We start from the raw sequence: 11,286 nt of genomic DNA on the forward strand, positions 1-11,286 counted from the left end.
TCTCAACAATCCCCTAAGGCAGGTACCATCATTAGTCATACCATTTTATAATAAATGGGAAGAAAAGACGACACAGAAAGTTAAGTAGCTCAACAAGATCACATATTACAAAGACAGTCCCAAGAGCTAAACCTTGGCATTCTTATCCAGAGCCCTTGAGCTTATTAACCAGTTTGTTCTCTGTAACCTCCTCTGAATTTCAGCTTTTCCTCTATAAAATGGTGTTATATATATAGGTGTATTAGGAGATCAAACCAGTCCAGTCACTCCTAGAGGGAATTAGCCCTGAATATTCACAGCAAGGACTGATGCAAGCTGAAGCTCCAACTTTGGCCACCTGATGAAGAGCTGACACACTAGCAAAGACCCTGATGCTGGGAAGACTGAGGGCAGGAGGAGAGAGATGACAGAGAGGATGAGACATGACTGATGGCATCGCAGACTCAGTGGAGATGAGTTTCAGCAAATTCGGGAGATGAAGGACAGGGAAGCCTGGCATGCTGCAGTCCATGGGTTGTGAGTCGGACACAATTTAGCACCAACAAAACAACATATACAAATAAGAATACATGAAATAGAGACAACCTAGTAAATGACAGCTTAAAAGATTAGGAAAGAGTTACAAATTAAAAAGCTGCAGAAGGCCTATTTGATGGGCACCAGAACCCTGCTCAATTCCTGTGCTCAACTATCAAGTGAAAAGTCAATTGCCAACTGTAATGGTGTATTTAAAAAGCAAAATAAAGCATGCATTAAACTCGAAATCACGATTCTGGGTGAGAAAGCAGACATAGAAAAGGAGATACTATATGTGCATTCATATAAAACTCTAGCTGTCTGGGGAGGCCTTAGAAATAGCTGTGAAGAGAAGAGAGGGTGAAAAGCAGGGAGGAAAGGAAAGATAAGCATCTGAATGCAGAGTTCCAACGAATAGCAAGAAGAGATAAGAAAGCCTTCCTCAGCGATCAATGCAAAGAAATAGAGGAAAACAACAGATAGGAAAGACTAAAGATCTCTTCAAGAAAATTAGAGATACCAAGGGAACATTTCATGCAAAGATGGGCTCGATAAAGGACAGAAATGGTATGGACCTAACAGAAGCAGAAGTTAAGAAGAGGTGACAGAATACAGGAAGAACTGTAAAAAAAAGATTTTCATGACCCATAGTCATGATGATGTGATCACTAATCTAGAGCCAGACATCTTGGAATGTGAAGTCAAGGGCCTTAGAAAGCATCACTACGAACAAAGCTAGTGGAGGTGATGGAATTCCAATTGAGCTGTTTCAAATCCTGAAAGATGATGCTGAGAAAGTGCTGCACTCAATATGCCAGCAACTCTGGAAAGCTCAGCAGTGGCTGCAGAACTGAAAAGGTCAGGTTTCATTCCAATTCCAAAGAAAGGCAATGCCAAAGAATGTTCAAACTACCACACAACTGAACTCATCTCATGCTAGTAAAGTAATGCTCAAAATTCTCGAAGCCAGGCTTTAGCAATACATGAACCGTGAACTCCCTAAAGTTCAAGCTGGTTTAAAGGAAGAGGAACCAGAGATCAAATTGCCAACATCCAGTGGATCATGGAAAGCAAGAGAGTTCCAGAAAAACATCTATTTCTGCTTTATTGACTATGCCAAAGCCTTTGACAGTGGATCACAATAAACTGTGGAAAATTCTGAAAGAGATGGGAATACCAGACCACCTGACCTGCCTCTTAGAAATCTGTATGCAGGTCAGGAAGCAACAGTTAGAACTGGACATGGAACAACAGACTGGTTCCAAATAGGAAAAGGAGTATGTCAAGGCTGTATATTGTCACCCTGCTTATTTAACTTATATGCAGAGTACATCATGAGAAATGCTGGACTGGAAGAAACACAAGCTGGAATCAAGATTGCCAGGAGAAATATCACCTTAGATATGCAGATGACACCACCCTTATGGCAGAAAGTGAAGAGGAGCTAAAGAGCCTCTTGATGACAGTGAAAGAGAAGAGCGAAAAGTTGGCCTAAAGCTCCACATTCAGAAAACAAAGATCATGGCATCCGGTCCCATCACTTCATGGGAAATAGACGGGAAACAGTGGAAACCGTGTCAGACTTTATTTTGGGGGCTCCAAAATCACTGCAGATGGTGACTGCAGCCATGAAATTAAAAGACGCTTACTCCTTGAAGGAAAGTTATGGCCAACCTAGATAGCATATTCAAAAGCAGAGACATTACTTGCAAACTAAGGTCCGTCTAGTCAAGGCTGTTTTTCCAGTGGTCATGTATGGATGTGAGAGTTAGACTGTGAAGAAGGCTGAGCGCTGAAGAATTGATGCTTTTGAACTGTGGTGTTGAGAAGATTCTTGAGGGTCCCTTGGACTGCAACGAGATCCTACCAGTCCATTCTGAAGGAGATCAACCTGGATTTCTTTGGAAGGAATGATGCTAAAGCTGAAGCTCCAGTACTTTGGACACCTCATGAGAAGAGTTGACTCATTGGAAAAGACTGTGATACTGGGAGAGATTGGGGCAGGAGGAGAAGGGGACGACCCAGGATGACATGGTTAGATGGCATCACGGACTCGATGGATGGGTCTCGTGAACTCCGGGAGATGGTGATGGACAGGAGGCCTGGCGTGCTGTGATTCATGGGGTCACAAAGAGTCGGACACGACTGAGCGACCGAACTGAACTGAATATTAGTTCAGTGAGCTAGTTTGCAGAAATATGACTTTATCACAGGAGTATATTTATCTTAAGTCAAAGGAGCTCCTGGAGCAGCCCATAAAATCTGACTTTTCTTCAGGAAGTACTTTGAACATTTCAAGGATCATGAATGGTTGTGAATTATACTGACTCAAAACTTTACAAACCAAATTCATCACAATTAATACTTTAAAATAAGCATTTTAAGGCATTCTTTTAAAGTGATCTAAAATGCACCAAAATCAATTAAAATTCTAAAAGCTTATTTTTCTTAAAGTCAGAAATAACTAAATGCAGTGGAATTCTCCACTACTTGTGTTTTCTACATTTTTCGATTTAGAAGTTTCCTAATTCCTGGCTGGTTTCCTATCACACGATAGGCTCTTCAGTCCACTTCACCAGTCTGCTGTTTGCTTAGGAAACCACCGTAATAATACTCAGCTAAATAGAAGAGAATAAGTCAGTCTGCTGGATAATGCATGTATCCTAAAAATAGAAGCCATGAGTTTAAAGAATAAATACAACCAAAGAAATTTCATTTCCTTAAATGCCTATCCACAAAATGTTCATCACTGGTACAAAAGGGGTATTATAGTATGCTCTTAAAACAAAACAACACAAACCCTGTCTTTCAAGGTCAATTCAAACATCATCTGCAACTGATCCTTTCCACACATGATCCTTCTCGTTGAATCTTCAGAACTATATGCCTATTATAGCATTTACCCAATTCTTCCTTAAGTTTCAGTCATTCAGATAAAAACATATGGAATGAATACTCTTAGACACTGCAACTGGGAGCTAGACAAAAAGGACAGCTGGGATTTTTAAAAGTTTCTGTACTAATTTTACTATTTTTAAAATACAGTGTGTTTCGTCCCAAAAAAATCAGAAAACACAAACATTAAATGAAAAACACAGAAAACACAATAAATTGTGCTAATTCAAGAACAATCACTGTTGGTCTTGACAAAAATCTTTCCAGATCACTTACTCTACATGAACAGGAATACACTTTTTTTCTTCTACAAAAACAGGATGATACCATATATTATTTTACTATCTCTTCCTATTTTTCCTATTTTGGCTTCCCCTGGTGGCTCCGTAGTAAGAATCCACCTGCCAAGCAGGAGACGCTGGTTCAATCCCTGGGTCAGGGAGAGTCCCTGGAGGAGGAAATGGCAAACCCACTCCAGTATTCTTGCCTGGGAAATCCCATGGACAGAGAAGCCTGGAGGGATCCATCAAGTACAACCATTAGAATCTGACAGGCAAAGATGGAGATGAGATTATTTAGGCAGAAAGAGAATGAGAGGTCGAGAGATAAGAAAGCTGGTTTGTTTATTCCTTTACTTTACTATACTGCTTACAAGTGTAAACACATACTGTCAAAGCTTCAAGTCACTTTGACCTTTCCCCGCTCCAAAAAAATAAAAGGGGGGGGCCAAGTAAAACACTGGTGTTCACAGCAAAGTGGTATCTCTGGTACTCCTGTCAGGACTACCATTCCCAACCCCAACAAACCCACAGCTGCTTACAATTCCAGGAGATCATGTGCTTGGGTACAGCTCTACAACCACAACCACGACTACCACCACCTCTTCCGGAATTCACAGTTTATGAAGTTCATTAACTCACTCAAACATTTATTTAGCAGTTATTATGTGTGAGGTACTATGTCACCTGCTGGCCCTACAAAGATGAATAAGGACCTCAATAGCAAGTTCTGCTTTCAAAAGCAAATGTCCTGCAGTAGGAGCTGAACTAAAAAATGAGGACAACTTCATACCCAATACAATGGCTATTATTCCAAAACAAAAGCCCAGAAAATAACTAGTGTTAGTGAAGATATAGACATACTGGAACCCTTGTGCATCGCTAGCAAAAATGTAAAATGGAGCAGCTGCTATACAAAACAGTTCGGAGGTTCCTCAAAAATTAAACAGAATTAAAATCTCTTCTGAGAATAACCCAAAAATTTTAAAGCAAAGACTGGAACAAAATACATCTGTATTCATAGCAGCTATATTCATAATAGCCAAAAGTGGAAGGAACTCAAGTGTCTCATGAATGAATGATTAAACGTTGGGCATAAATATACAATGAAATATCATTCAGTCTTAAAAAGGAAGGAAATTCTGACACTTGTTACGACATGGATGAATCTGGAAGACATTGTACAAAGTGAAATAAGCCAATCATAGAAGGACAAATATTTTATGATTTCACTTAAATGAGGTACTGGAGTCGTCAAATTCAGAGAGAAAGAAAAAGTAGAATGGTGGTTGCCAAAGGTTGAGGGAGGGAGAAGAGGGAATTATTGTTCAATAGGTACAGTGTTTCAGTTTCAGAAGCTGAAAAGTAAGGGATAGTGGTAATGACATACCAAGGAGACTGTACTTAATGCCACTGAACTGCACACTTAAAAATGACTGGAATGGGGAATTCCTTGGTGGTCTCATGGTTAGGACTCTGAACTTTCACTGCCGGGACTGGGGTGAATCCCTGGTTGAGGAATTAAGATCCCACAAGCTGCATGGTATACCAAAAACAAACAAGAAAAGATTCAAATGGTAAATTTTATGTTATATGTATTTCACGTACATGCATGCTAAGTCACTTCAGTCATGTCCAACTCTTTGCAACATTATGGATTGTAGCCTGTCACACTCCTCTGTCCACTGGATTCTCCAGGCAAGAAAACTGGATTGGGAAGCCATGCCCTCCTCCAGGGGATCTCCCCGACCCTAAGATTGAACCCACATCTCCTGCGTTGTCAGACGGTTTCTTTACCACTAGTGCAACATGTATATTTTGCCACAATTTTAAAAAAAAAATTCTGAGGAATAGTATCTATAAGTGCTACTATGAAATAGCCAGGATATACTGTTCAGTAAAAAAAAGAATGTGGAGAAAACAAACAGTATGACACTATATCAGAAGAACGTGAAAGATCATATAGCTATTCACAGACACTATACAGACAGTTTCTACAGTTACTGTAACTTTTAATGGAAGGATAAACAAAAAGCTTTAGAAAAACAACTACCCCCAAGGGAAGGAAAGACTAAGGTTAGGATTCAGCTGGGAAAGTATCCACCTGCAGACTCTGGTTCAATTCCTGGGTCGGAAGATCCCTTGGAGAAAGGATAGGCTATCCACTCCAGTATTCATGGCCTTCCCTGGTGGCTCAGATGGTAAAGAATTTGCCTGAAATTCGGGAGACCTGAGTTTGATCCCTGGGTTGGGAAGATCCCCTGAAGGAGGGCATGACTACCCACTCCAGTATTCTTGCCTGCAGGATCCCCATGGACACAGGAGCCTAACAGACTACAGGCCACTGGGTCTCAAAGAGTCAGACACAAATGTGTGACTAAGCACAAACACAGTCCAGAAACTAGACTCCTCTGAATGTACCTTGTCGCAGATATCAAGTTTTTAAATATGATTATAAAATAAATTTAAACAAAAAATTTTTAAGTCGTTCCTCAAAATCAAAATGAAAAACAAACCTAAACAGTGCATTGAGTTAAAGCAAACGGAGGAGTGCTTAACTCTAAAACACAGCAATCTGACTGCACATCTTTGGGAAATACATCCTAAGGACGTAAGAAATACAAAGAAACCTTACAGTGCGTTCAGTAATGATACTGATATTATTCGAAATTATGTAATGTCTGCATATCTATCATAAGGTTTCAGTATGAGAAGAAACAAAAATTCTAAAATATTAAATAAAAACTCTCCAATATTATCTAATTACAAGTTATCAGTATAAACTCATGCTGAACTTTCTTTTTGTAAAAAGTATTTCCTAGCTCCATCTTTGAAGAGACCTATAAATTACTAACCTAGTATCAATAAGCATAGCACCCAGAGAGCAGTCTGTAAAAGCCGTGGAAATTCTTTCCAACTAAAAGGAACCGGCGCTCACAAAGAAAGTGATCATTCAAGTTCTGAGGCAGAATTTTACGAAATGAGGTTGGATCATACCAGAAAGCAAGGGAGCTATCAGAAATCACTAGGGAGTATCGAAAACACTTAGGAGCGATCTTGAAGAGGTGCTCACTACCAAAGACAGAACAGACTGAGCCACAACAAAATACTAACTGCAATGGACGGAAACACACAGAATACGGTAAAAATCCACGACTTCATAATGATACTTGAAAGGAGAACGATGATCTTTGAAAGGAGAAAGATCTCATTAGTCACTTTTGAAAGATTCTTATGAATCAATTTATTATCCTAAAAACAAAGGAGAACAGTTGCATACTTACTGTGTTTTAATATAAAGTGAACATAAGAGTAACTCAACAGTCCAATAATCAAAATGAGGAAGTTTCAGTTTCTAAAGTGATCTAGCTGAGAAATGAAGAATGACAGAATATCACCATTTGACAAACCCCTAATAAGATTCTTGACCTAGGCAAAGAGCGAAGGCTACTAAAATTAGACAGAGTAACAAGCAGATATTACAGTGCCTTGGAACTATTCTTTCAAAACAAAAACAGACAGAGGAACATGGTCAAAAACACCACAGGGATGCAAACAGCAAAATAAAGCCTGAGACAATCTGCAGGGCAAGTGTGTTACAAGAAAAAGGACGATGGGAAATGGAAGGAGAAACTATAAATTAAGAGGCTTATCAGTTCAGGTCAGTCACTCAGTCCAACTCTTTGCAACCCCATGAATCGCAGCACGCCAGGCTTCGCTGTCCATCACCAACTCCAGGAGTCTACCCAAATCCATGCCCATCGAGTCGATGATGTCATCCAACCATCTCATCCTCTGTCGTCCCCTTCTCCTCCTGCCCCCAATCCCTCCCAGCATCAGAGTCTTTTCCAGTGAGTCAACTCTTCACGAAGTGGCCAAAGTATTGGAGTTACAGCTTTAGCATCAGTCCTTCCAAAGAACACCCAAGACTGATCTCCTTTAGAATGGACTGGTTGGATCGCCTTGCAGTCCAAGGGACTCTCAAGAGTCTTCTCCAACACCACAGTTTGAAAGCATCAATTCTTCAGCACTCAGCTTTCTTTATAGGCCAACTCTCACATCTATACATGACCACTGGAAAACCATAGCCTGGACTACACAGACCTTTTTTGGCAAAGTAATGTCTCTGCTTTTGAATATGCTGTCTAGGTTGGTCATAACTTTCCTTCTAAGGAGTAAGCATCTTGTAACTTCATGGCTGCAATCACCATCTGCAGTGATTCTGGAGCCCAAAAACACAAAGTCAGCCACTGTTTCCACTGTGTCCCCATCTCTCTGCCATGAAGGGTTGGGACCGGATGCCATGATCTTAGTTTTCTACATGCTGAGCTTTAAGCCAACTTTTTCACTCTCCTCTTTTACTTTCATCAAGAGGCTCTTTAATTCTTCTTCACTTTCTGCCATAAGGGTGGTGTCATCTGCATATCTGAGGTGATTGATATTTCTCCTGGCAATCTTGATTCCAGCTTGTGCTTCCTGCAGCCCAGCATTTCTCATGATGTACTCTGCATAGAAGTTAAATAAGCAGGGGTGACAATATACAACCTTGACGTACTCCTTTTCCTATTTGGAACCAGTCTGTTGTTCCATGTCCAGCTCTTCCTGACCTCCTGCATACAGGTTTCTCAAGAGGCAGATAAGGTGGTCTGGTATTCCCATCTCTTTCAGAATTTTCCACAGTTTATTGTGATCCATACAGTCAAAGGCTTTGGCATAGTCAATAAAGCAGAAATAGATGTTTTTCTGGAACTCTCTTGCTTTCTCCATGAGACAGCGGATGTTGGCAATTTGATCTCTGGTTCTTCTGCCTTGTCTAAAACCAGCTTGAACATCCGGAAGTTCTCGGTGCACGTATTGCCGAACCCTGGCTTGGAGAATTTTAAGCATTACTTAATTGTCAACATCTTTCTAGTACTTTCTCTCTAGGGTCACTTGGAAATGAAATTTGGAATAGAATTAACACTTCTGGATCATCTATTCTGCATCACGCATTGTGCTAGCTACTTAAATCTCTCATTTAATCAAAGTATTTTTGTTATTAGTGCCTTTTCTCAAATGATTTTCACAAAGATGTTGAAGTGAAGTGAAGTGACTCAGCCGTGTCCGACTCTTTGTGACCCCCGTGGACTGTAGCCTACCGGGCTCCTCTGTCCATGGGATTTTCCAGGCGAGAGTACTGGAGTGGGTTGTCATTTCCTTCTCCAGATCACAGAGATGTTAGCTGACTTAATTCCAAAGTCTGAAAGCTACTACATGAAAGAGGCAAAAGTTAAACCCGAATCAGTATATAAATCTTTATGACTTATTTCTTACAACTCTATTTGTTTTCCAAAGGAGTTATACTGATTTTAAATGATACCAGAACCAAAGATAGCCCTCCTTCATTTTTTTTTTGTGAGAGAACTGGGTAGTTTTAATACTCAACAGGGACTATCATGCCAGGAACCAAATTCCTATCTTAAACCAATACCCATTTTCATATATCTAATCTAACAGTCTATACCAAATCTCTCCTTACCAGTTAGACTGTATGTAGTCAGTGGAAGAGCAGAAATATTTTATTCAACCTTACAATATTTTCAAGTATTTGGACTATACAAGTTGCCCTCTACGTTTCAAAATCTATGAATAATCATCTTTCTACAAAATTTCCCAGATTTATGTTAGTTTACTTGGAAGCACTAAATCTTTGAATTTTACTATAAAATGAAGATTCCAAAACAAGTAGTATTCGATTTGCTGAAAGCACTGTAACAAAGGATTCAAGACTAAATTTTAAAAAAAACTTTAAATTCTATGTACGATATAGCTACATTAATATTAGAATATGAGAAAATGGTAAAAGCTATCACTTTAAGAGAACTTACTCCAAAAGCTCTGTGCCAGATACTTTATAAACGCTGCATTTTGTATCTTCCAAAGTGTTAACTCTATTTTACAAGCAAAGTGAAAATAAGAAAGCTCAAGTAACTTGACCAAAGTAATACAGACAGAAAGTGGTAGCTGCTGCTGCAGTTTATACAATTCCAAAGCTTTTACCTCTTATTGTCACAGTTTGCTGCCCCCTAATTCCTATCTGGTAAACATATCTTTGTCCACAATTCTAAAACCATTATTGAAACACATACAATATTATTTAAACCTATTATTAACTATATCCATTAATTTGTCATAGCTTGTAAAGTAAAATAATTAAAAAGTGCCTAAAGAATTATGATTAGAAAAATTCAAGTAAGGCAACAGAGTTTCATGACATCCTGAGAGGTCAAGAACAGATCATTCACACAACAAAACCTCTATCACTGCTTGGGAGTTACTGTTCTTAAATTGATGTAAAGATAGTAAGACAAGGGAGACCATCTTAAGTATTTAAGACAATGTCAATACTGTAAACCCACCAGCCTAAAGGCTGAACCAAAGAACCCGTTTTCAAAATCATGTTACCTTCAATATTTACTAAGTGAATTATGAATATTATTCTTATAGTCTGCTCTTTAAAGTCTTATTATCAAATAACAGAAAAGATGTAACCATAACTTGGACAAGTTAAACTTCTCAAAGGCTATTACTTCCCCAGTTCCAATGTTTCAAAGTTCTTCATAAAAGAATAATATCTGAAAACTAAGATGAGTAACATCCCCCAAACAGGAAATCTTCAGTCTATCAGAGTCTGAACCTAAATACATAACTTTTTAATGTGCAAGATGCAGTGAAAAATAACATGTTAGTTGTCCCTGTTGTTTAGCAGACACATTCATTAGACTGATTAAGGGCACCCCAAGAATCATTGTCTACGACCTGCCAAGTAATAGATGAAGCCTTCCCTCCACTGCTAAGACTGCCGTCTGTTGGGCATAGTGATTCAGAAGATTGGGCGTGAAGGCAGTGTTATAAGGCAAGTCCTGGCACATCCTCAAGGTAATAGGCTCAAAGAAAACAAACTGCCCACCTATACGGCCCACAAACACAGTCAAGGGCCACAGAGACAAGACGATCCAACTCACAGCCATGCTTTCTCGATGGAATGGGATTCAGATGATCAGGCCTACTCAATATGCATTTTCGATCTTTGTACACCTGCAGGTCTCAGCTTGAAAGGACTTCTTCTATCTTACTGTTAAGTTCTTCAAACAGAATTACTCTTTGCACCGTCAGAGGTTTGTTAGCTTGGTCTCACAAAAGGCATTTGTTTTTGGTTTCACGATATGGGAAAATGACATCATCTTGCCTCTTCTTTTCATTTTATTACATCAGGTACCATGTGATTTCCCTGGTGGCTCAGACGGTAAAAGCGTCTGCCTGCAAAGCGGGAGACCCAGGTTCGATCCCTGGGTTGGGAAGATCCTCTGGAGAAGGAAATGGCAACCCACTCCAGTATTCTTGCCTGGAAAATCCCACGGATGGAGGAGCCTGGCAGGATACAGTCCGTGGGGTTGCAAAGAGTTGGACACGACTGAGCAACTTCACACAACAACCATGTGGCCAACGTGTCAAGTTGATCAAACACATTCCCAAACAACAGATTCCATCTTAGGAGATGCAGAGCTATTTCTTCCATTGACTGAAATATCTGAAAAATATATTTTTTTTAATGGGA

The 11,286-nt window shown here is 39.6% G+C and overlaps 1 non-coding gene across 1 annotated transcript; it reads left to right on the forward strand.

Annotated features, from left to right (window-relative positions):
* The first annotated feature begins 10,956 nt into the window (after positions 1-10,956).
* Positions 10,957-11,029, forward strand: TRNAC-GCA (transfer RNA cysteine (anticodon GCA)). Its single transcript has one exon. It is a non-coding gene; the product is annotated as a tRNA-Cys (tRNA).
* Positions 11,030-11,286: the final 257 nt, after the last annotated feature.

Source organism: Ovis aries, chromosome 24 (assembly GCF_016772045.2).
Source record: "Ovis aries strain OAR_USU_Benz2616 breed Rambouillet chromosome 24, ARS-UI_Ramb_v3.0, whole genome shotgun sequence".
In the NCBI taxonomy this organism is placed as follows: Eukaryota; Metazoa; Chordata; class Mammalia; order Artiodactyla; family Bovidae; genus Ovis; species Ovis aries.